This window comes from Cryptotermes secundus, unplaced genomic scaffold (assembly GCF_002891405.2).
Source record: "Cryptotermes secundus unplaced genomic scaffold, Csec_1.0 scaffold13, whole genome shotgun sequence".
Taxonomy (NCBI): Eukaryota; Metazoa; Arthropoda; class Insecta; order Blattodea; family Kalotermitidae; genus Cryptotermes; species Cryptotermes secundus.
Genome location: NW_019734350.1, coordinates 508,203 through 533,834, shown reverse-complemented (window position 1 = coordinate 533,834; position 25,632 = coordinate 508,203). Strand labels below are relative to the sequence as shown.

At 42.9% G+C, this 25,632-nt stretch overlaps 1 long non-coding RNA gene and 1 pseudogene across 2 annotated transcripts in view; both read left to right on the top strand.

Annotated features, from left to right (window-relative positions):
* Window positions 1-25,632, top strand: part of LOC111868747 — a 295,313-nt gene that overhangs the window by 155,676 nt on the left and 114,005 nt on the right. The gene's annotated exons all lie outside the window — the stretch shown is intronic.
* On the top strand, window positions 1,068-1,186 carry LOC111868753 (annotated as a pseudogene).

Below are 25,632 nucleotides of genomic sequence, written 5' to 3'. Positions count from 1 at the left end.
CGTATTAATTCTGGCGGTAATGGCGGGAATTATAATTAAAATTGTCGGCAAATGACGGCTCCGTGGGAGTACAGTCAAGCTCATGAACTTGTTTGTTGCCTGTTCAGTGATGTATATAGAAGTATACAGACTTTCTTTATCGCATACACAAAGTTTTGATTTTAATTTCCATGCTCTTTAACTACAAAGATGAATCTACATATTATCTTCTTCGAATGGGGAATAGGTAGAACTTAACGAAATATTTTCTGATCTAAAATTTCGTGACGATGGTACATTAATACAGACTCTGACTTTTTGGACAGTATGCGCTGTCACGGTTTATTTAAAACAACATTTCAGAGACTGGTCTCTGCCTCCATCCTCGGGCAACAGGCCTACTCAGAAGGACACGCAATTCATGGAGCTAGTCCCTGCCTTCGTCGACAGAGGTAAGCTCTAGTCCAGTTTCTCAAATTGTTGTTTTAAAGGAAAACGGTATGATGGATTGTTCCAGGAGGCAAGTAACTGAACAATTCTGTGCTTTATTAGTTATTTCCTTTATTATGGTAATTAACAGCTCCATAAACTTTAAACAGGTTGTGATATGTAGGTTTATTAGTGACGCGACGTTTTATGTAGAAGAACTGGCCGAGTTGACGTCCCGAATTTGACACACTATAAGGCAGGGGACGAAATCTCAGCTGTGAAGCTTGTGTGGGTACCAGCAGTCTGATGGGATTCCTTCTAAACTACAAGCACTCCTGCCAGAAAACATAGATTAAGTGAGTGTACAAGAGAAGGGACAGAACATCTGGGAGAGTGGAGACATAAGAGAAGGCAGTTCCTGGAATTATAAAACATGAAAGAGAAGCGGCCTGGCCAAATAAATAGAGCTGGAATAGTCCGTACTACGGCACGACAGTAAGATGAGCAACATCCATATCGCACTTAACCCAGATCAAGGGAACAGAAAGTGGTTTAGTCGCATTCGTTCGGAATCCACGTCTAGGATTGATCGTGGTAACTACGATACAGAGGTAAATCCACCCTTACGCTGACATTTTAAATGATGTAAGGGTGAAGTCATCAACGGCCATACCATGTTGAAAACTCCGGTTCTCGTCCGATCACCGAAGATAAGCAACATTGGGCGTTGTTAGCATTTGGATGGGTGACCGCTTGGGAACACCACATGCTGTTGGCATTCTTTAATGGCCGCACCATAGCTCAAGCGGTTAGTCGCTGACTTCCCACCGCGGCGGCCCGGGTTCGATCCCGGGTCTGGTCAAGTGGGATTTGTGGTGGACAAAGTGGCACTGGAGCAGATTTTCTCCGGGTACTTCGGTTTCTCCTGCTAATCTTCATTCCACCAATTGCTCCACAGTCACCCTCACCTATCATCTGGGGCTGGTACAATAGGCCAGAAGTGGCCGCAGTACAAGGGACTTAGTCCCACCCCACTAGCAATAAAAAAATGTTGAAGTCGTTCATGAGTACCACTCCATGAAGTCGTATACGGGATGAAAGTAAATGGTAAACTTAATGCTTCGGCCGACTTTATCCTCTGAGTATACAAGCATTCAGTAATATTTGTATAAAGGTTTATGTGGGCCACAGACCCATTTTGGGCGTGGCGATGAGAAAAAATATCCCAACATCCCTCCAGGAACCTGAACCTATACCCAATTCTTAGAGGGTTCCGTTACAAAAGGCCCACTCTCATGTATCGTTACTCACGGAAAGTGACATATTTTCGCCCGAGGTTATTATAATAAACTAAACTGTACTTATGTAAGACTTGAGGCTTTCACGGCGGCGACTATGAAGAAAGCAGTCTTCTGCTTTTACCGGTTCTCACGGTCTCTTCGCTTGCGGATTTCTTTTATATTTCTTCCTTCTACCCTGAAGATGGAGGCGCTACGTTCCTCCGAAACGTCGGTTAACACCACATATACACGGTGCCAAATCCCAGAAGACTGCTTTCTTCTTAAACTATTTATTACTAAAGTTTCTATAATTAGGGGTTTACGCTTTGGATCACCATAATGATCGCTTAATGAATTATACGGCTGTGAAGGAAAGAAACTTGCAGTGGCCAAGATCATTTCTGCACTATTAGAAACGGCTATCATCGGCTGGCTATACGAGGGAGAACGGGAGAAACGGATAATATTGTAAGAAAAAATATATTCTCTATTTAGATGTGGGCTTGAATTTGATATGAAGAATGTAAAGTCTTAAACTTCCATCACCAATTAAATGTCCACCTCGCGTTACCTTCCTATTTGGAGCAGCGATGGGTTCTTTAATGAGGATGAAAGGGGAAAACTGGGAACTGAATGTGATATCACTCAGGCTACAGTACCTTACGTTCTTTACCGAACGTTAAAAAAAAAGAGTTGACCTGAAAACCCTGTCTGGCAAAGCAGAAGATATACACAAAGATTTAGAACCGAGTCGCGTGGAAGAAGCTGGGAAAACGGCAAAGAGCGCTCCCCTTTATACTGCCGCAGCCTGTGTTACAGAGCAGCCTACCGACAGGTGAGCGCGGGCGACTTAGAGCACGCTAGAAGGGCGGTAAAAAGATCTATAGGAATTAAACACGTGTGTACGAATTGCACTACAACTGCATGGAGACTTTAAACTACAGCGGTAGACAGAAGTGAGTGGTCTGCCTTACGCACCAGTAGTTTAACCCTCTGATTTTCCGGTAATCAACTACAGGAAGTTTGGTGAAGCTTTAAGCCCTTCTTTAAGAGAATATTGGTCGTCAAACATTAGAATAAATTTGTAAGTCAGTCTAGACTCTAACAACTACGTCTACAGTTATGCTGTCTGTGATGATTCATGACATGGTAAGCGTCGATTCTATTATTATGGCTCTACAGCCCTCTGTTCGGCCTTGGCTGCATTTATCAGTTTCTTAATCTATACACAGTCGGTATGACTCCTTGGGCGGGGGATCAGCTCGTCGCAAGGTCTGTACCCACACACAGAACAACATAAACACGGAATAAACGCACAGAGACATCTATGCCTTGAGTGGGATTCGAACCCACGACCCAAGTGTTCGAGCGAGCGAGGACAGTTCATGCCGTACACCGCGCGGCCACTGTGATTGGCGGTACGCGCCGCTACATACCGGCAAACAATAGATGCAGTAATCTCCTGACAAAAGTCAGTAGCCCCACATCTGCCGGTTTGCTGTATGCGCCGATCTCGAGCATGAGAGTAATCAGAAAATATGTTCTTAGAACGAAAGCGTTCTATACCTAGTTGCTGGACAAATGAAACGCCTTGGCAATTAATTAAAATCATCACAATATTTCACCAAATATCGTTGGTACCATACAATTCAAAGAGGTATAACTGGGTGGNGTGGAGGTGGGGGGGGGGGGGGGTGCAGCGGTCGTGGTTAATGAAGAGATATACAGCATTTTAGTCGGAAAACTTGACAGAAAGAGACTTCCGCATAAGGGTAGGGGAGTGTGTTATTCTAAATTACTGTCGGGGATTCCGTGACCTTAATTTCCGAACCTTACGTGCAATGAAACGCGCATGTTGAAGTTGTTCAGCGTTCTGCAGGTAATAAAATTTCTACTTTACATTTTCACATTCCTTAAGCAGTTCTTTTTTTGTTTATTTCCGATTTAATAATTATAGGCCACGGAAACTCCGACAATAATTTAGAATCACTCTGTATATCTTAGATACGTTAATAAGGCTTGAGTTGTTACTGAATTCAAAAGGATGAGAATTAGGTTGAGTGCTGGAATTTTGAGAACATGGTCAACTGGCCTAAAACTTCGTAGAACGGTAGAGTTGTCCCTGTACTTAATTAAAAACTACGTCACGAGAACTTGTGGTCAAGTGGAAGTAACTCCACCATTTTCGACCTCAGTAGTAAATGGAGTGGTGAGCTTCACGCCCCGGCCGCTTTACTCCCCAGAGTCGGTCTGTGGAGCAAAGAAAAGCCTTTTGCCCTTGTCTGTAATCGAACCACGGCCGTCCAGGGGGTAGTCAGTCGCTACACCGATTGAGCTATCCCGGGCTCCATGAAGACAGAAAAGTCCTTGACCTGTTCTTCAAGACGGGCTGAAGCATGGAGTTAGCAGTTCCTTTAACTCTGTTCTTAAATCAAGAGTAGGTTTCTACACCGTACTGCGTTTCAGCAGTATAGGGGTGGGTATAAGTGGCTTTAAGGGTGTAAACCCACGCAATGGTGTGCGGTCAGGGGAGAAGAGATGATCTTGAGAATGGGGGTGAGGAAGAAGGAGAAGCTAAGATACTCCAGGAAGGAGTACGACGAGATGGCGAAAGAAGAAGAGAGAGAGAGCCGGGATAGAATGTTTATAGCACGATCTTCTCCGGCACGCGTGGAAATAAGAAGACTTCTACCCTCGCTAGCCACCGAGAAACAAACGCCCTCACTCACTCCGTCAAAGCTTACACCACAACTTTCTCTCACAGCCTTCAGTTAGTGGCAGCTGAGGTCAGGGTGTGGTCCCCGTTGTACCTGGTGCTCTGGTTCGATGCGTGGTCCTATGACACTGCGTGCTATTGACTGCAGTTCTCGTGGGACACGTATGAAGCAGCCGTTACTAAACTGTGTTGTGCAAAACTAAGATGGACCACGAGCAGTGTTCATATAATATGGAAATAAAAGAAGAGGAAGGTCTCATAATTGAAGGACGTTATTTTAAAACAAATCCTTCCAACCGCACTATGGCTCTGTGGTCGACTCAGCCTCTAACAGAAATGAGTACCAGGAATTAATTAAATAATTTTCCTGGGGAGTAAAGCGCGGCCGGCGCGTAGGGCTGACAACCTTACCGCCATCTTTGAGCCGATTGTCTAGAAAATGTGGGACCCTCAACATCTCACAACCTTATGGGCCTTCTCGGCCTGTTACAGGGATAGCTTTACTTTTACTTTACTTTTATTTTAAAAGTCTTGAAGTCGGGATAGCTCAATCGACATAAGGACTACGGGCTGGACGGACGGGGTTCGATTCCAGGTAGGGGCAAGACTTTCTTCTACAGCGTCCAGATTGGCTCTGGGCTCCACGCAGCCTCCTATCCAATGGGTACCGGAGGCCTGTTTACCCGTGGGGGGAGGGGGGTTAAAGAGGCCGGGCCGTGAAGCTGACCACTCACCTCCAACTATGCCGAGGTCAAGAGTACGTGGATCTATACATTCACTCCCCCATACGTCTTCGTGGCGTAATGCTTAATTTGTTAGAAGCAGGGCCAACTTCAGCACGAATATTACGTATCTGGAAATTATCCACTGCCCTGTTTATATTTCAAAACATGACGTTTCGGAGACTGGATGCTGTCGCCGTCTTCAGGCAAAACCTACTCAGCTGGGCCCAATCGATAGAGCTAGTCCCTGTCACAAAACGAGTCTTTTGTCTGAGATTAATTCGAGTCTAATTCTGGGCAAGGACGTTAGACTCTCGTTCCTTGCAACCAGTTGTTCTTATGGACTGGAGGACTAACAGAGTGCGAAGTGAATCAGAATAGACCCACATTGTCTTCAAGGAGCTGCGTTTATAAATATATGTAGTTACAAGTACACATTGGTTATAACTATTTTCAAGTTCGAATTTCAAGTCTGGCTTGCCCACATGTGCCCCACTGCATATATCACTCTGCCGCTGAATCAAACAGGAAATGCCATATAACAACCGTGCAATTATATTTCGACGAACTCCTTCATAAATTAACCTCGTTTCGTTAATTGATTGCGACTGAACTGCCTACTCGATAATTCTCTCTTCTGATCTTGAATCGCGGTATTACAAAGGACACATTCAGAACTCTCTTACGCGTGCGTGCGCCGTGTCTGCACTCAGGAATTTTGATGCATGCGCGAAGAGGTGACATAGTTCTTGATTCTCAGACCAAGATAATAAAGAGTCTTATTTCCGCAACGAAAACAAAGCAGAAAGAAAAATCATATTGTATCTTGTTCCGGGAAGATAAAAGTGGCCGATGATTACCACAGGTGATCCTCTAAAAAACAGAACTCTTGCTCAATTCTAAAGCAGAAAGAATTTAAAAACAAATTCTATTTTTTGGGGGGGGAGAGGGGGGGATTTGCATCCCTCATTGGTTTATATGTACATTTATTCCAGACAAGAAATATATTGATAAGAGATGTCTACGATATGCTGTATTCATTCATTCATTCATATTTCCTGTTGTTCCGTCTGGAGCACAGGGCATCTGTTAAACGCTTTGTTGTTTCACTTCAGTTTCTTAACCCTATACATTGTCGGTAGGACTCAGTGGATGGGGGATCAGCCCGTCGCAAGGCCGCTACATACACAGGACAACACAACCTCAGAATATATGCATACACAAACATCCATGACTCGAGTGGTTCTCTAACTCACGATCCCCGTTTTCGAGCGGGCGAAGACAGTTCATGCCCTAGACCGCGCGGCATCTGTGACCGGCATATGCTGCATAGGATCACAAAATTTTTCAGCGACAGTATATTAGTCAGCAGTAGGGCTATTGCATTGCAGAGAGGAATAGATTTCTTACAGTGAACATTTCAACCGAAAACGTGTAAGATTTTGTTTTCATGGCAGTGAAAATTTGGTCTTCTGGTCTGTGACACCGTGTAATCTGACAAAAGGTACTGCTTCCACTTGCTGCCACTAATTTCAGGGTAACTGAAGGAGACATTTGTACCCAGATTTCTTTATAAACACTGGGAAGAACAGTTCGAGTATCCGAAGGAAACAGAATAACCCATAAACTTATAATTAATTTCGACTGATCAAGAAAAATTATATATATAATATGAATGTGAAGTGGCAAAGTAAATAAACATTTAAAGTAAATAAATAAAAAGACATGAAACTTCATAAAAAATTAATGATATATCACAAATGTTAAAGAATAGTTTGTATTTAGAAAAATACTGTTAATTTTATACGCACGTCCTTGTAAATTTGAATGAAATTTGACCAAATTCATTATTATTTTACATACTTCCTATATTTTCCCACGCCTTAGAGAATTTATATTTGCTTAATTCTTAGGTAACTTAATTGGTTGATTTTTGTGTGTCACCTGATGACCACGATCTGCGGTTGAATACTGCAGTCCATAGTAAGAAGCAGAAAACAAAAAGTTTCTTTTAATACTAGTTCGTATGACAGTTAATCTTATAACTTAAAACCAACCACAGTACAGATGTTCATAATCCACAAAATAATCTAAATTATAAAGAAAAACTCTGTGACTTGAGTCCGCAAGCGAACTATACCGACCGAGCGACCGCCGTTTGTCGACGAACTTACTGCCAACTTTTTGGGATAGAGGGTGTCGCGTGGTCAACGCAACGGATCCCCACGGCCTTTAATCTCGGTTTTCTAGACCAGAGCCGCTATTTCCTTGAAATAGCTCCTCAATTATCGTCACGAGGCTAAGTGGACCCAATTCCAGACCCAGTACTCAGGAAATCTGGTAGCACCGGGAATCGAACCCGGGACCTCAAGATCTGTAGCCAGGAACTCTGATCACCAACCACACAGGCGACCAAATTATAAAGATGTTTCAAATAATATTATGTAGTAGATGTAGGTTCAATAATCTCTTTTTTCATGTATAAATTGCCAGTAGAGGACCAACTGTCAGAGCTATGGCTCCTATAGTTTGTATTCTTGATTTTCGGCATTTCGATACAATGCAGCACGGCAGCGCGCTGAAGAGCACGTCACTACTTCGTACAAGGAATATGACAACGTCCGCATACAACCAATTCTAGTGACGCGGCAAACTGCTACTTCCGATTGGAGAGAACGACAAAATACCGCAAAGAATGTCGCTGAAGATTACAGTGACGCCGTGCAGTCTCCTAGAAGTTTACCGAATTTTCGAAAGAACGTGCGATCTCCTTTTTCGGGCATTTTTTCTATCCTGAAAATTCAAGCAGAACATTCTTCCGAGGCGTCACAAAACTTCTACCGCACCAAAGAGCAGCATTGAGGATGAAGCAGCCGTATCACTGAAGACTTGTATTCAGGAGATCCTGCGTTTGAATCTCGGCTGGAACACCGGTAATCCAGACTACAGTTTTCGTGGTTTTCGTCAGACTCTCCAGGAAATTGGCAGGCTATTATCTTAACTAGGACCACGGCCGCTCTTTCCAGGAGGCACGCGATAGCATTGTTGGCTGAAGTACTACGCTAGAAGCCGGAAGGTTGCGGGTTCGATTCCCGATGAGGCAATAGGATTTTTCCGTTGATCTAATCCTTCCAGCCGCACTATGGCCTTGGGGTCGACACCGCCTCTAACAGAAATGAGCACCAGGAATCTTCCTAGGTGGTAAAGGGCGGCGGTGCGTGAGGCTAGCAACCTTACCATCATCTGTGAGCCGGTTGTCTAGGAAATGTGAGGGCCTGGACTCCTCACAACCCTTACAGGGACAGTTTCACCTATACGTCACAAAAGACAGTAATGATCATGTTTACCGTCGCGAGGACCCCAAATCTCACAAGAATTCAGTTGATCTTGAGATGCGATTCGAACTGGAGATCTCTCAAATGCAAAGCCGGGTTGCTAGTTCCTGTATTACGACATTTGGTACTTGTCTTACAAGACTGAATTCGGAAACAACCTCAGAGGACGAAGTGAATTTTTGGACATGTGTCGGGAGGTAAATTTAAATCTTTAAGGAAGAGACCTTATGATTTGGGGCTGTTGAACAATGCTACAGTGCGTATAGATCTGATGGTGTTTCGTCGGAGCCGTAAGGAAAAGAGGGGAAGTGGTCGGACAGCGGAGTGGGATGGGGGAAAGCAAGAGAAGATGCTTGCGCTTTGGCTTCGGATCAATAAGTCCCCAAAAGCTAAACAAGTGAACAACATTCACCGCATTGCTACCGCCCATTGCCAACGTCGTCGCTGTCGTCGTTCCGCGGTTATTTTCTTCTGTACTTTAACCGTACTCGACAAGAAGTCTAATGCTCCAACATTCGCCTTTTATTCATTTATTTACTGCTGGTTTATTTCACAAAGCTGTCAGTACATTGGACTACACAAAATTAAATGATTGGATGGAGTAAATAAAGAAAGGGAAGAGATTTGAGAGGAAACAGTACTATCTCGACGTTTGCCTGGATGGAATGGCGTGCACCACGAGAAACGTCGGTGCCCTGAAAGATTCGAAACGGGAACTTGCTGAATACATATCAGAAGCTATGTGGTGACTTGCTAGTTTTTTATTTTTCTTATAAAATACACATTTAAGTACTTTCCATACCTGACACGAACTTGTATGCGTTGTCTTCCCCAGTCCAGCTCATAGCAATCTCCTTGACTTCACTATTCAAACATTTGGTGAGCTGCACAGATTTTGAGGTTCCTCACCCTGTGATATCCTAAACTGTGGCTCATTTACGCCTTACTTCTTAGAGTCTGATGTTTCGTAACACTTCGTTTTCAGATACTTGAAAGTCAACCTCTTTCCTCGGAATAAGAGCGAGGGCACACCAAGGAAACTGGCAACCGCAACGCAACCGTAATTTCCGAGAACTGTTATAGCAAGTGTCACGGAACTTCGAACAAGGCCAAGAGCTCCAAGAGTAACCTTGAATGCGCAGAAGAAACATTTCAGACAAGGGGGTGGGTTGCGGGATGCGGGGAATGCGTGGCCTTGTTCGAAGTTACGTGACACTGTCTCTGTCAGCCTTGAGTTGAACACATGTTACTAAATTAAGCAGCGCAATTTGGGAAATTTGCGTTGCCGTTTCTTCAATTTGCGCTTCACCATTCAGTAACATGTGTTCAACTCAAGGCTTATAACAGTTCTCGGAAATTGCGGTTGCGTTGCGGTTGCCAGTTCCCTTGGTGTGTCCCCGCCCTAAGCGACCTTAGTCCCCTTTTTCGTTTTAGGTTTTTGGAGCTCTACATAAGAATTCAGGAGACAGGACATAAACTGAACAATTCAATAGGCTACAGAAGGCAAGACGCAGGTTCCATCCTATCAATATAAGATTATGGAGGACATCGGGTTTATCCTAGCGAGAGTCCCATGACTACAGACTAAAGTTCAGGTGACAGTTGAGTGGCTGTAGTTGAGCGTAGTCTAGACTACGTTGTGCAAAACTGCATCACAAATTAGGAAGATACATCCCATTCATTCACTCTCCTTTCTCGAATTTTATGAACTTCGTAATTTCTCCGTTACGTAATTCCATAACTGCCAGTCAATTGAGCCAATTCTTTTTTCAAAGTATTTTCTTCATTCGTTTCATGAATCAATGTGAGCATCTGATTTCTAATAGTTGTGTTTACCACCTACATTCTCTTACCATTTCTAAATATTTCTGCTTCCTCTGGTAAAGCTCTACCTGTGCTTAATTTAGCACCATACCATGAAGGAGTGAGTATATAGCTACACATATCTTTACCCTCAGCACTGGATGGAGGTGAGTGGTTAGTTTCAGGCTTCAGTCACCTTACTTCCGCTGCCGCCTGATATCCGGTTGCAGAGCGAAATTTTCCACCTGCTTTCATTCTGATATCGTGCTCGGCTTATTCTTCGACCCTGAAGATGGAGGCGATATATTCCTCCGAAACTTGGGTTTACTTTCAAGGGACTACACGGAGTTATATCCCGGAAAATAGTGCCCTATATATATATTTCTACTCTTTCGTTCATTGAGACGGATGTATGAGGAAACAAATACATGCCGGTGGCGCGTATTTCTTTATGGTAGTTATGTCACTTACCCATGTAACATGACGACACTGTGTTGATCCATTTCGTGACACGCCGTTCTAGGGCTGTGACTCATTTAATCACTATGGAAACGCCATCATCGTCATTGCAATATACTAACTGCCATTCACCTGCATAACTGGCACATGTCAAAAGCTTGTTCTCCTCCTTCGACGCCATTCGCCGATGTAGGAAGTGTTTTCAGGTCCTTGACACGTGACTGGACCAGCAATTTCAGACTTGTACTCAGGAACCATTCTTTTCTTTGCAAGCATTCTCTGCAGAGAAAATCACGCGGTAGCGTTGCTGGTTGAGGAACTATGCTACAAGCCGGAAAGTCGCCGGTTCGAATCCTGATGAGGTGGATATTTTTTTCAATTTACTTAATCCTTCCAGCTGCACTATGGACTTGAGGTCGACACAGCCTCTAACAGAAATGAGAACCAGTTATCTTCCTGGGGCGTAAAGGGCGGCCGGCGCGTAAGGCTGACGAACTTACCGCCATCTGTGAGCCGTTTGTCTAGAAAATGTGGCAGCCTCGACGTCTCACAACCCTATGGGCTCTTACGGCCTGTTAGGGATAGCTTCTACCTGTCTCATAATCTCGGCCCTCGTCGTGTCAAAACTATCAGCCTTCTTCAGAAGTCTGAGCTAAGCTTCGTTTCCGTTCATCGAAATCCAACTTCCGCATTCGTACAGAAGCAGTGGGACCAAATACACTGGGTAAAACTCATAAGTTTGTTACAGGTAAAGACCCTCTTAAGAAAATTGTTATTAATTTACAATTTAAAGCGACGAATAAGGAAAATGTGATCACATTAACTTACAGCAGGATACACTGGACACTGGACCTCTTCCACTGTTGACGGAAGAGCTCTTCTTCCACACATTTCCTGCGGCAGTTGTTCCGCAAGAAATAAAGGCATACAAGGCTCGCCTGAAAAGGTAGGAAGAAAACTTGCCTGAGACTTGAAGAGGTTTCTATGGGAGTGTGTACACCAAGGAAACTGGAAACCGCAACGCAGCCACAATTTCCAAGGCATGTTATCAGACTGAATACGTGGAATGGAACTGAGCAGAGCAAACTGAGGAAACGGCAACTCGATTGCAACGCAACTCATGGAAGACTAAGAAACTCAACTCCCAAACAACTCAGCAGGCCAGTCTTCTTATAGTTGTGTTACAGCGTAGATACCTCGTTTTAGCTGTTCTAACATGCTTCTGTGATTCATTGGCCATTTTCGATGGAAAGAAAATTTGATGAAGCTGATAATTTTGTTTTTATGTTGTTAACTGCGCAAGACAAACGCCACCCAGACTATGCTAGGCGGGGCAACATAGATTTGGCTTGGGAAAGAATTTCTCATGAGACGAAGGAGCCTGGATCCAGGTTTAGTTATTTCCAAATAATATAAGCACCTGAGTTTAAATTGTCGCGGATGAATGGATTCATTCGTTTTAGTTTCCCCTGTCCTCTCTTCTTACGCCTTCTCAACCACTGCCATATTATGACAGGATCGGTATTATTATCTGACGTTGCAGAAGAGAAGGGCGCTAAATAAAAAAAAAATACAGTCACATAATAAGTAGGACGAACACATTTGTTTCAGATGACGTGAGCAACTAATCAAACATAAGTATCCTCAGTGTGCGCTTGCTTATCTGAAAACCAGTTGCATGCTGAAATCGGTGACGTTTCTTGGAAGTTGCGGTTGCGTTGTAGTTGCCAGTTTGGCATGCCCTCGCCCTAAGAGAACGTTCTATATTTTAATAACGAAAATATCTGATACTGCACGAGAAGTTGCTGGTGGCCACATGTGGCCACAGTGGCTAAACTTAAGAATCTCTGCCCCAGGCAGTGCACAGTGGCCAGTGTATGCCTCATGTTTATACAAGAAACCAAGATGCGAGTGACTAGGTAATAACACATAGGCTGCCTTCCTTAATTAATTAGGTTAAATGTAACCTCTTGATTTTCAATTAATGAAGCCTTATTCTGTGGCTATACCGGTGCTTTGTGGTAATGTATAATTCTCACTGTTGAAAATGAGCACTTGTTAGGTACTTTCGCATCTATTCGGAGCAATTCCGTTCGCAACAACCAGGGATCCGCTGAATGGATTTTCATGAAGATTTATATTGGAGAGTTTCACTATAATTTACCGAAATTCTTGAATTCTGGCTCAGGTCGGACAATAATAACGGACACTATATATGAAGACGTTTCTGCTCATACTTCTAGCATAACTAGTCAAATATTTATCGGAGTAAAAATGCGTTTCGAACAAAGGCTGTAGAAAACAATGACACAAAATGTGACAGAGCGCTTTAGGGAAGGGACAAGACATATATGGCCGGTGACAATGATCAGAACTTTCCGAAACATTTTTAAATCTGAAAAGGTTAAATTCATTCCTGTGCTCAATTAAGCAGTACGCCATGAAGGCGTATGGGGGCGTGGAATCATAGCTCTCCTCAACATTAGACAGTGGTCAGCTTAACGTCCTGGCCGCTTTACACACGACAAACAATGAACAGGAACCTGCGTGTTGGTAGGGTTTCCAAAATCTATCTGAACGCTGTGGAGAGCAGGAAAATCTCTTTTCCTTGACGGCAAACGATCCACAATTCATCTAACACCCAGACAGTAGCCTAGCCATTAAACCGACTGAGATATTGAGCTATCCAAATTTAGAATGCAAGCTCTGTGCGTGTAAAAGGACAATGCGGCAAAATAGGACTCGGTGTTTTGAAGAACGTGCAGTTTCCGAGGGCCTGTTAGACGTAGTTACCATCTATATGTCAGATATCTATAGGCCAGGATAGCTCAGTCGGTATAGCGACGGGCTACGGCTTGGACGGCCGGGGTTCCATTTCCTGTAGGGGAAAGGGGCTTTTCTTTTCCACAGCGGCCAGAGCGACTGTGGGGCCCAACATCTTACCATATTGGTTCCGGGGATAAAGCGGCAGTGGTGTGAAGCTGACCACTCACCTCCATATAGCGCCGAGGTCAAGAATGGTGGATCTATACCTCAACTCCCTCACACGTCTTCCTGGGGGTGGTGCTTTATTACACAAGCACAGGGACATCGCTAGCGCTACCTTTGTGTGTACAGGCCTCATTCAGCATGAGAAGAGACAAAGAATTAGGGCCACGTGGGGTATAATAACATTTAATTTAAATTAGATTTGGAGACAATAAAATTTGAAATATATGCAGTGTGAAACGTGTACTGTTTGTTATACCTGTAAGCAAAACATTTGCATCCGTAATACAGCAATATAACGGCCTATGAGAGATGCGAATGACGCACCTGGAAAACATACACTCCACTGAAGTACACAGTTCCGCTGTTTATTTCTTCTCTGGATACCCTCAGAGTCTTACAGTACAGATGTTTATAAACTTCCGTGTTAATGAAAGGACATGGTTCACTTTTATTCTAAGCCAAAGGTGAGCGATAGCTGACAAGATGCTTGGACGTACCAGGAATCATTATAAAGTCACGGAAAACTGATCATGGCAGGCAGTAACAATAACAATGGGACACGGAGTATTAATTGTCGCATGCACACGCACGCACACACACACATCCGTCCTATTAAAAGGACAGCATCAGGGAAATCTTACCATGATGAACTCATCCTGTTCTCTTTGTCCTTTTTTGTTTTTATTGTTATTATTATTATTTTCAGCGACCAGGAAAAAGAGGACAGAGAAGAATATCAAACGAAGAGTGCCTTAAGCATTGTTAACTGAGTAATTTTGTATGAGAACATTATTCGGTACAGTTAACAAAAGAGGTAGTAGTCATATTATGTTGGACAAAACAAAAACAGAGAATTAATATCATCATACTATTAGTTCATGAAAAAAAAAGTCGCCTCAAAAGTTAGAAAATAATTCCTTATTAACGCCTCAACTTCTTCACTTCCGTCTGACAATGGTAAAAATAAACAAATAATTGAAAATATGACACCAGGTTCATAAATTTACACAAAAATATACATACAACGCATTGTTCTTAATGAAACAGAAGTTTAGGATAAATTTAGAAGGAAAAATAAAGTCCACATAAGCTTGATAATATTCCGATGAAACGGTGTTCCCATTTTCATACGCTTTCCAAACCACTTATGATTTAGGGCGACGTGTTTGCGAGATAGTTTGTCTCGATATCAAAATTGAGGGCTCAGACAGTTGACAATTTCCCCGCCTTTTATGCAACCCGATGCTTCTGTACAACGTCTCTCCACTGATCAGTATCCTGAGCCATTTGGATCCAATCCGTACCGAAACACACTAACTCTTATGACCCATCTTATCTTTCAATCTACATCTAAACCTACGAAGTTGGCTGTACGCTCAGGTTCCCCGACTAAAAGTCTGATTTAATTTCTCATCTTTACGTGTCCTGCCCATGTCACTTTAAGTTTCGTAGCGTACATATTATAACGCTACAGATTATGTAATTTCTTCTGGACTCCCAGTTATTTCTCTTTTCTTATATTCATATATTCTCGCAAGTATTCGTTCCACTGCAAACGGACCAAGCACTGTAACGTTACATAACACATACAAAACATGTTCACAGCGCTGTCATGACACTATAAGAATCTTCACTGCAACTTTTAATCTAATAAACGGATTCTACAAAACGAAACATGCGAATCTTTTGGTGGAAGAGAGAGACAGTGAAGCTATATGATACCACAAGTCTCATTCTATGTTACGTAACCTTTAGTTGACTCCATGTGGTGTACATACACTGCATACCATTCCTAATGGGTAAATTCTTCACGAAATTTGTTTGGGCACCAGGGAGACTTACTTTGGAGCATGAGTCGAGTATATATAATTATTATTACGTTAAGCCTCATTTATATCGTGAACCTCGTCTGGCCTTTCTCTTTTGTGCTTTTGGGCGAAAGGGAGGGAAGCGTTCATTTCGTTTCATTGCAATGCTCATCTTATGAAGCGTTATAACTCTCTTAACTTCATTTCACTCGGATGAGTGTTAACTCCTGTCTTCCGTAACAAACTGAATTAATTTATAAAAATATTTCTTTTCTGCACGAGAACATAAATACACAATTTGAGAGAAACGTTTCACCATTTCAAGACTGAATTATTTATTAACACGACCTACTTTCGTCTAATGTCTTTACTTGGAGATTTTAGTAACTATCAGATGGGCGTGGTGATGTTTCTGGTTCCGATTTCAGAGTATTCTATTAAGAACTTAATAATGGAGAGCTTCTACCTGTCCAACTCTGCACCCACTGATTCATAAATAGTGTGGCGGACTGCCTAAAAGCCACAATATCTCAGTCACAACAGGGTTCCACTGTTAGGCAACGGCTTGGTATCCACGGTTCTGCATCATTACCGGCGTGACGATGAAACAGCTTCACGCGACAACGCATACATAACACACGTTAACACGCAAGTGAAAAAACAGAAGTAGTGAAGTTACCGCGGCAACGAATACACTAGCTACCGGCTGATAGAACAAATGAAACGGAACCCTTGAAGAAGGTGACCGTCAGTCGCAATGTGACTTCGACTTCGACTTCGACCAGACCAGAGCGGAGGCCAGAGCAGAGGCGAACGGATCCGAGCTGAGAGCAGAAGAAACCAGCTCAGCTAAGAACCAGAAGACGACAGACTAGTCAGGTGGCATCATGTGGAAGACGCTATTTCAGAGTGATTGTAGTTGTGATTGTAAACGGGTTATACAATAAAGAGCTTCGTCTACTCCGTAACCCATTAATTTCTTGTCGCGTGACAGTATCAAGGAAACTGTTTTCGATTTTCAGATATGTGATAAACACACACCATAATGCATTGCATGGAGATGATATAATCAAGTTCAAAAGCAGAACCTTTCTATTTCAGACTCTATACTCCCTTTGCAAAACAAAACAATATTTGTTCGCAATTGATGGCAGTACAGATTTATAAACTATCATAGATTTCAGACTGCCGATCACAGTGGCCCCGCGGTCTAAGGCATGAACTGTCTTCGCCTGCTCAACCATTGAGATCGTGGGTTCGAATCCCACTCAAGACATGGATATCTGTGTGTGCGTTTATTCTGTGTTTGTGCATGTTTGTGCCTTGCGACGGGCTCATCCCCCGTCCAAGGAGTCCTAAGGACTGCGTACAAAGGCCAAGAGACTGAAAAAAAGGCCAGGGCCCAGCAAAGGGCTGTAGAGCCATAGATAGATAAATTTCAGGTTAAATACCAGAACTAAAATAGTACGCTGGGATTGGGTTTCAGCCTGACACTACTACAGGAAGTGTATATAGTGACTCTTAGAGAGGAGCCGGCCATTGGCACGGGAGTTAGCACAGAAATGTGGCAAGCTGTGACTGCTCAGCAACCTCTCCCTTACTGTACTTATATCGGTGTTTCTCTTTCTGAAGATATGTTCGCCACAAGACAGAACCATAAAACGAAGCGACACATGTCCGACTTTTAGCTTTTGACAAATCTGTCGGTATATATCAGTCAGTTGAAGTCCGTACGTGTACCGGCGGGTACCTGACGGCTGTCTGAAGGACGGAAGTCGCTTCAGTCGCTTCCCACATAACATTCTTACTTCCGCTGTTGCAAATATAAGGACACGTTCTTTGACCATTTTTTTTGTTGGGCTTTGACCGGTAATTTCCCGACAAGTCGGAAGCCAATCTAATAACTTCAGTACTTTCAGTCAACTTCGGGGGGAAGGGGGGGGGGATCTGTGCTTTTGTAAAGGTAAAGGTAAAGCTGTCCCTGTGCCTAACCAATTACGCACTAAGCCATGAAGGATTATGGGGGAGTGGATATATAAATTCACATTTTCTTGACCTCAGCACTAGTTGGAGGTGTGGTCAGCTTCACGCCCCGGCCGCTTTACTCCCGGGAAAGAGCCCTCGGTACTAAATGTATAGGAGGTTGGGTGGACCCCAGGGCCGATCTGGACAACATGGAGAAGTGAAAATTCATGACCCTACGTGAACTCGAACTCCGACCTCTCGGTCGTCCAGCCCGTAGCCAGTCGCTATACTGACTACGGTATCCCACCTCACAGGTTTGTGCTTTTGTAGGTACTGTGTAGTCCCCGAAGCTTATGCTAATAAGTTGACTGCCACTGGGTTGTAGGAATATGACCACAGTCTGCACAACAAAGATAAAACCATAATCTATTTTCGTACCAATAGCCAACCCATTTCCGCGAAAGGATGTACAGTATGTATGTCAAGTGTCCCGCGACAAACTGCGATTAAAATGCGAATCTAAATTCCTTGGAATAATGGTTTAGACTAAAAGTTACGTCATCTTCATAGAGAAATGCTGGCATATGTAACTTAAATCTGCTGCTGTATTTTCGCTGCTCTAAATTTCCGGTTAATTTGCTAGGCGTTACCAAAATGAAGTAATTCGAAAAGAGGGAATTTTAAAGCTGTGTTGGCTATGAGGTTCTCACAAAGGTGGTCATAAAGAATCATATCTTCTCCTGTATAACACTGCGTAGTCCAGTGAAAGTTAAGAGACGTTTCAGAGGAACATGTCGCGTCTTCAGGGCTGAGATTTAGTCCAAGCAAGAAACCAGCACGAAGAATGTTTGCTACCTGCTTCATAATGGTTTCTTGATTGGATTACTCTTCAGCAATGAAGATGGAAGTGATATGTTCTTTCGAAACGTCGGTTGCTTTTCACCGGACTACAGGGCGGTATATCCCAAAAGGCAGAACTCTTCACTCTCCTGTTCTGTCCATTTCAGGCTGACATTTCTGTTGCGCAGTATCATGTGATTCGAGCAACTGTCTAAAGGAAGTTCGCGCATAGAACAGATTCTAATGAAATGTGGATACCTGCTTCATTTGTTACATACCTAGTTCGTTAGTTTTATTTTTTAGTTCCTTGGGGCGGGGTGAGACTGAGTCCACTTGGTACGTCGGTCACTATTTAACCTATTGTACCAGTCCCGGATGTTAGATGATGATAAGTGTGAAGCAGCCGGTGGAAAAAGAACTGGCAGGGGAAACCGAAGTAATCGGAGAAAACATGCTCCACTGCCACTTCGTCCACCACAAATCCCACATGACCTGACCGGGGCTTGTAGACGGGCTGCCGCCGTGGGAAGCCGGCGACTAACCACCTGAGCTATGGCACAGCCTGTTACGTACCTAATTACGCGATTACTTACCAACTGTGTTTCTAGGTGCTTTCGCACTTTTGAGTAGACAATGTGCCGAAGAGTAGTCCTGCGTGCCCCGGACTTCCGGTACGGCCATTTTGATTGCTGTCATGTGTTGGAAATAAAATGAAGCCTGATCGATTTCCATCTAATGATGAAGTAATCTGCTTTAGGCAAGCAGTAACTACATGGAAGCTGTGTTTCATACGTGACCTTTGGGTTGGGCTTGAGACGTATTGTTAGAAATAGAAGGCAGTGGTGACAGCTGCATTTCAGGAGTGAGAGAAGGTGACGCTCTGTTACTGAGTCGCATAACTAACCCATTAATGTGTCGTAATAATTCTTGAAACTGTACACAATTGACAGTTTTAAATGTGAAGATTTATTCCAAGATTTCTGCTAAGTTATACCGAGATTTGGCTGATAACTCTACTAATTATGGTCCTTCTGCAAATTTATGTTGTCACGTTTTCGTAACAAGAAACTAGGAAGTGTGAAAATAATAAGTGAAATCGCCACCTTGAACACCGTGGAAGAACATTGTGCAATCACTTTACATAGAACATCTGCTAATAATAGTCTAGCCACAACAGATCTGAAAAAAATCTAATCTTGTTTGTTTAGCCGGATATTTTTTGATGACATATCAACGGCTGAATTATGTGATGGACAATGAATAAACAGAAATAAAGATTTAGGAAAAATATGGTTGACCGACTGTGCGGTCTAGTGGTCAGTGTTTCTGAATACAGGTCCAAAGGTCCGGGTTCTATTCCTGGCGCTACCAGATTTTTTTCTATGAGAAGTAGTGAGGCTGAGACGGGGTCCGCTCAGCTTCTTGATGATAACTGAGGCGATTTAAAGGAAATAGCGGCTCCGGTCTGGAAAACCGAAACTAACGGCAGTGGGGATTCGTTGCGCTGACCACGCGACACCCTCTATCCGCAAAAGTTGGCACAAAACTTCGCCGACAAACGGCGGTCTCTCAGTCGTTATAGTTCGCTTGCGGGTTAAAATGACGGAGTTTGTTTGTTATGGCAGGGAGTGATCCTGGATGGACGACCGGTGTTCAAATCCGGGCAGAGGCAGAAGCTGTTCTCGGTGTCCAGACAGGCCCCTTATCCAGTGGAGGTACGGGGACATTCTTTAGAGTGTGAACTTGGTTCTCTGGCATTGTCCAGGCCCTCTCTGTGGGCTGAGTTGTAATGCTTTACATAACATTTACGATTAAATTAAATTTATAAGCAATAATGGACTATAGTTAGGCCTCGAATTGTCCTTCACGTTTCCGTGAGTCCTTGAAAAAAGCCATTCTCTGCAAAGAGAAAATCGATTCAGTTTCGCAAATGATTTGTTCTAGCGGTCATATAAATGGCACCAAACGTTGAGTCATACATGTGATATGGCGGAATTCATCAAAGAATTCGCAAAAAGAACACAACTTTTGTTGTCCTTAAGAGTTAATAGATTCATCAGTAATTTCATGTGGACTAAAAAAATATGGATTAACTACTTCTTAAAATATCAGCTTAAAAAGGCAGGTACAATCCTGCGACAGACGCAAAATATAGCAGGAAGCCTCTTCCAGTTTCGAATTATGCTGAAGCAGAAAGCAATATTGTGGCGAGAGAGGGCTTGCTAGTCCGCAAGAAACATATATTCCAGATGTTTCAAAGAAAGGGCTCAGGAATATATTCTCACCCAAGAAGGACGAAACAAGTGAGCGATCAGGACATCACATGATAAAGACCTTCCTCATTTGTGCAGATCACATATTGAAATGGAGGACATATGGGCTGGGCGTGCAACTGAGATGCAGAATTACTACAGACTTCTGGCGGGGGAGGCGCACGCTCTAGCGTAGTTGATTGAGGCACTATGCTACAAACCGGAAGGTCGCGGGTTCTGTTTCCGTTGAAGTTACTGCATTTTTCAATTGACCTAATCTTTCCAGCCGTACTATGGCCCTTGATCCGACTGGGCCTCTAACAGAAATGACTACCAGGAATCTTCAGGGGGGGGGGGTTAAAGGGCGGCCAGTGCGTGAGGCTAACCTCACCGTCATCTTTGAGCAGATTATCTAGAAAATGTGGGAGCCTTGACGTCTCACATCCCTATGGGTGTCCATGGCCTGTTACAGGGAGAGCTTAATTTTTCAGCTAGCTCTGGTGGGCGAACCTGCTGGTTACCTCACACTTGGATGACCAAGGAGACTGCAGAATGAATTCTTGGGATGTAACTTACGGGATGATTCTAAATTATAGTCGTGGATCGCGTGGTCTATAAACGGAGGTCCGCCAATAATTTAGAATCGCCCTGCATATTGTGAGGTAAACGAAAGTGACTCAAGTTTGTGCCCAATGACCTGCTTTGTTATTAGGGACGTTGAATCTTAGAGACAGTGTTAGTACATCGGTCATTTGGTTACTTACGAAGGAATCGCCTCTCTGTGGGGAATTTGGAATTGTTCACCGGTTTAATTCGCGACGAATGAATACATCAGAACATACTCTGACCCTCCATTAAAATAATCGACAGCTCGGCCTTTGAAATCCTCAGATCTTATGTGAGTTACTCTGATATATGAACTATACAAAACTAGCGTTTCATTCAAGCGAGTGAAAAAGGAAAAGTCTTGAAGTCCGAACCACTAATGCATATATGGAGGCCACAATATTCAGTGCTGTGCCGCAGTAGGTACGGAGTCTGTCGAATTTTGATTGACGATTTAACGTTAATGGATACAGAGCTCGGGACATGAAACCAGTCATTTTAATTAGTAATTAGTCTCACAGAAGCAGGCCGGCTATTAATTAAGGTATGCTATAGGCTTGTATTATACACATTTGCATCCTCCTTTTACTTTCTTCTTATTTTAATTCTACCCTCCATTTCGATTCACACTTCGTAAGGTTTTTTTTTACATTATAAAAGTAGTATCAGTTTTTATTAGTGTAGTTACATTAAGTACGAATCTTGTCTTCTATTTTTTATTGTTTTAAGACACAGCGATGTGGTCGGTATGGTTTGCTGCAATTAAGTGAGCACCGAACAGGAGCTAATCCTACTGGTAGTAGGCGGACTATTACATATCGTGAGAGGGCGTGCGTAACTACTGAGGCGATCGTCGACCAGGCTTATAACGAAAAATGACGTACGTACTCACATATCTCAGAACAATAAGTTCCAGACAGCCCATTCAATGAGAAACGGATTTTTAATGTTTAATGCGTTTCAAGGTCCGAAATTCTGAAAAATTTGCCCGCCTACCTATTTCAAGATATCGGATCCGAATTCCTCTGGATGAAATATGAAAAATCACCATAAGTTTTATGTTCTTACTAACCTGACGCAACGGTGGGGACAGAATCTCAAATTTAGCTATGATCACTTCCTTCCCCATCCTTTTCAGTTCATCCTGGTTTCAGCTTCTTAATCCTATACTCATTCACCGCCTATAAACGCAGGTACATTTCCAAAAGAACTCATTTTTACTGCAAAGAAGCAAAATAATTAGACTGAAATTTGAATTTTTGGAGATTCCAATTCTTTGTTTTGTGGTGCTGTAAGTCAGGTCGGATAACGGAGGTTTCACTGCAGTTAAACATTTAACCACCTAAATTAACATCTTTCAAAGTCATCTTGTATAACAGTTGTACCCTTCCTTACTGAAAGTTATATGATGATACAGATGATGCTCTACCGTTAAATAAATATATGCGATTCTAAGGATTCTGCCGGCCGGTCACGGTAGCCGAGCGGTCTAAGGCATGCACTGTTTTCGATCGCTCGGAAGCCGGGATCGTGGGTTCGAATCCCACTCAGAGCATGGATGTTTAGTTTGTGTGTGTGTGCGTTCTTCTGTGTTTGTCTACAGGTAGAGGCCTTGCGACGAGCTGATCACCCGCCCAAGGAGTCCTACCGTATGTGTTAGATCTAGAAAAACCGAAGTGAACGGAGAAGTTCATGGAGGTAGGCCTAGGCCCACTAGGGCTGTAGTGCCAAGGAAAAAAAAAGGGTTCTGACGATGTTGAATAATCCTCGGAATTTATGGGTTTCAGGACTTCATACATCTTCAGGTATTCTGAAACAAACGCATCATTTCGGAAACGGGATCTGTTTCAGTCTCAGGTGAGGGGGGTCCAGTGTTTGAGGTTAGATCTTTATAACGGAGCCAACAGAGCAGGTGTCTCCCACCCCCATTTCTTGCAGACGGAAACAGTTCCAGTTTCCGAAACATGTTCTTTAGAACAACGGTAAATGGACAAAATTAAAAAATATATCTGCTAGTTCCTGAAGCCCGATACTGCAGATACTACAAAATTAATTATAAGTAACTGTCCCACGTTGCAGTGGTTTCCTTCAGATGTACTAACAGTCGCTCGGCTGGGTAAGCAAATTTCCCATTTTATATTATGACATGACGTCCGAAAGCCGGAACACTGAAATTAGAAGAGAAATACATTGCTAGACACTGCGCGGTAAACACATTCCTGGGGCAACGAATATGTAAGCAACAATGGAATAACTACCGTTGTTATGAAACAGAACCGTAAACATGCCTTCTCAACAATAGAGACGCTGTGCTTTCTGTGTGGTCCGTGCCGAGGAGTTATAAAAAGGACAAAGAAGATCGTTTGAATCAGTTGAGTTTCGAGACCCTAACCTGACAGGATATGAGGTTGGGAGCAGAGGAACTGAACTGAGTCGAGTTAAACGAGAGCAGTTCGTCGAGAGTTGATCTCTGCGAAGATAACTGGCAGTCGCAGCAGGAGAACTGAGTGAGTCTCCGGAGTTGGCAGTTGGCAGAATAACTGAGAAGAAATGGCAAGAAAAGAATTAGACTGTGCAGAGAATACTTCATGTATGCTGCGGTGACAGTGAGACTGACATAAATCCGTTGCCAGGATACTACTAGTGAACACTGGGAACCCTAGCGCGTGTGTAACGCTGAACTGTAAAGTGTGTAGATCAGCGATAGTGCTGTATTACGTCTAGTTCCGAGATGTGTGAATAAAATGTCAATAAATCCAATCATCCAATCCAAAAACCGTCTATAAGTCACGCACGCATTCACCTCCCCTACAGGTGACAATATAAAACCTGAAAGTTCAATATCGTGTACACACAGAAGTCTGCTATGGGACCATATCTTCAGTCACTTCAATGCAGTCAACACAAAGAACACACAGTTTCTCTCAGATACATTTTAATATTATCCTCCAGTCTACACCTAAGTCCTCCTAGAAGTCTCTTAACTAAAGACTCTCCCATCAAATATTTTATACGAATTTATCCTTCCTTGATTCAAACACAAGAATGACTATAGGCAAAGATTATAAAGAGTGATGCTTCTAATTATGCAGATTGCTCCAACCTCCTGTTCTCTCATATAACGACAGATATTCCCCGCAACTCTTTTCTCTCAAACGTTCGCAGTCGGTCTTTTCTTCGGTTAAGAGACCAAGTTTCAGTCCCGTTTAAAATAAAGAGATGATTTTCTTTGAAGCAGCAGGAGAATGTTAAAATGATTTGATTAATTTTAGTGTTCTCTTCACATCTATAATCAGCATAGGCCTCTTGTGGGTAAAATTATATCATATTAGATTGTACGCTTTTAACTGTTCGAAAAAATACTGAATTTTTGGACGTAAGAATATTATGCAAACAAAGATTGTACTTATATTCAAGAAATCAATCTATTATTTGAAGTTAAAAAATTATTCATGCCTTAAATGACCGAACGTGTATGCAGACAAGTATCCCTGATCTGTCTTCATCATTTGGGTCAAGCAATTTGGTGAATGTTCTTCGTCTGCAGTGAGTTACATCCTTATTGCACGAAGACGGTGGGACATGCTGTGACGTGCTGTGCTCGGGCAGTCAGTCTGGTAGCAATTAACTTGTCTTCTTGGCCGTGGCGGTAGGTCCATAGGAACGCAACACTCTGAGCATTGCTGACACTTCATTCTCTGCATCAGACTAAAACTGGTGCAATAAATCTATCGAGTGACCACGTGTGTCGTTAATTTATGCTATGACATCCATGCACAGGTGCGATTTAATAAGATCCACTTGAGTTACAATACTTGAGAACGGTAGTAACAAATCAAAATCACACTCACGAATAAATTGTTTTTTTTTTCTTGTATTCCTGCCTCGTAGCGAAAAGTATAAAGATTAAATATATATGAAAATTTACTTCTATTTGTTGTTGTATATGGATGTGAAGCTTGGTCTCTTACCTTAAGACGATAACATAGTTTTATATTGGTCTTCTGGATCCAGATATCCTGTGCGCTTCTTGAGCGACTGAGAGAAGCGTTCCGTCTCCATCTTCAGCAATAAAGGTGAAGGAAGCATCTTCCTGGTATTCACAGATAAGACTTTACGGAGTCACAACCAAGGCAGCCATAATTTTAACATATTTCGCCGTGACTACCTCAAATCATAATGAATGCATGCAAGGACAGGGATTCTTATTCCACCACGGCGTCCAGACACTCAATCAAAACGGCACAGAAAGTTCTTTCGCTGGAGGTGAAGTGACCGGAGCGTGAAACTGACCACTTCCTCTATTCAGCGCACAGGTCAAGAATTTATGGCTTTATGCCTCTACTCCTCCACACGCCTTCATGGCATTTTGCGTAACAGACCAGGGACAATTTCAGCTTTACTTTTATAATCCAAATACGAAAAAGACTCGAAATGCGATGAAGTA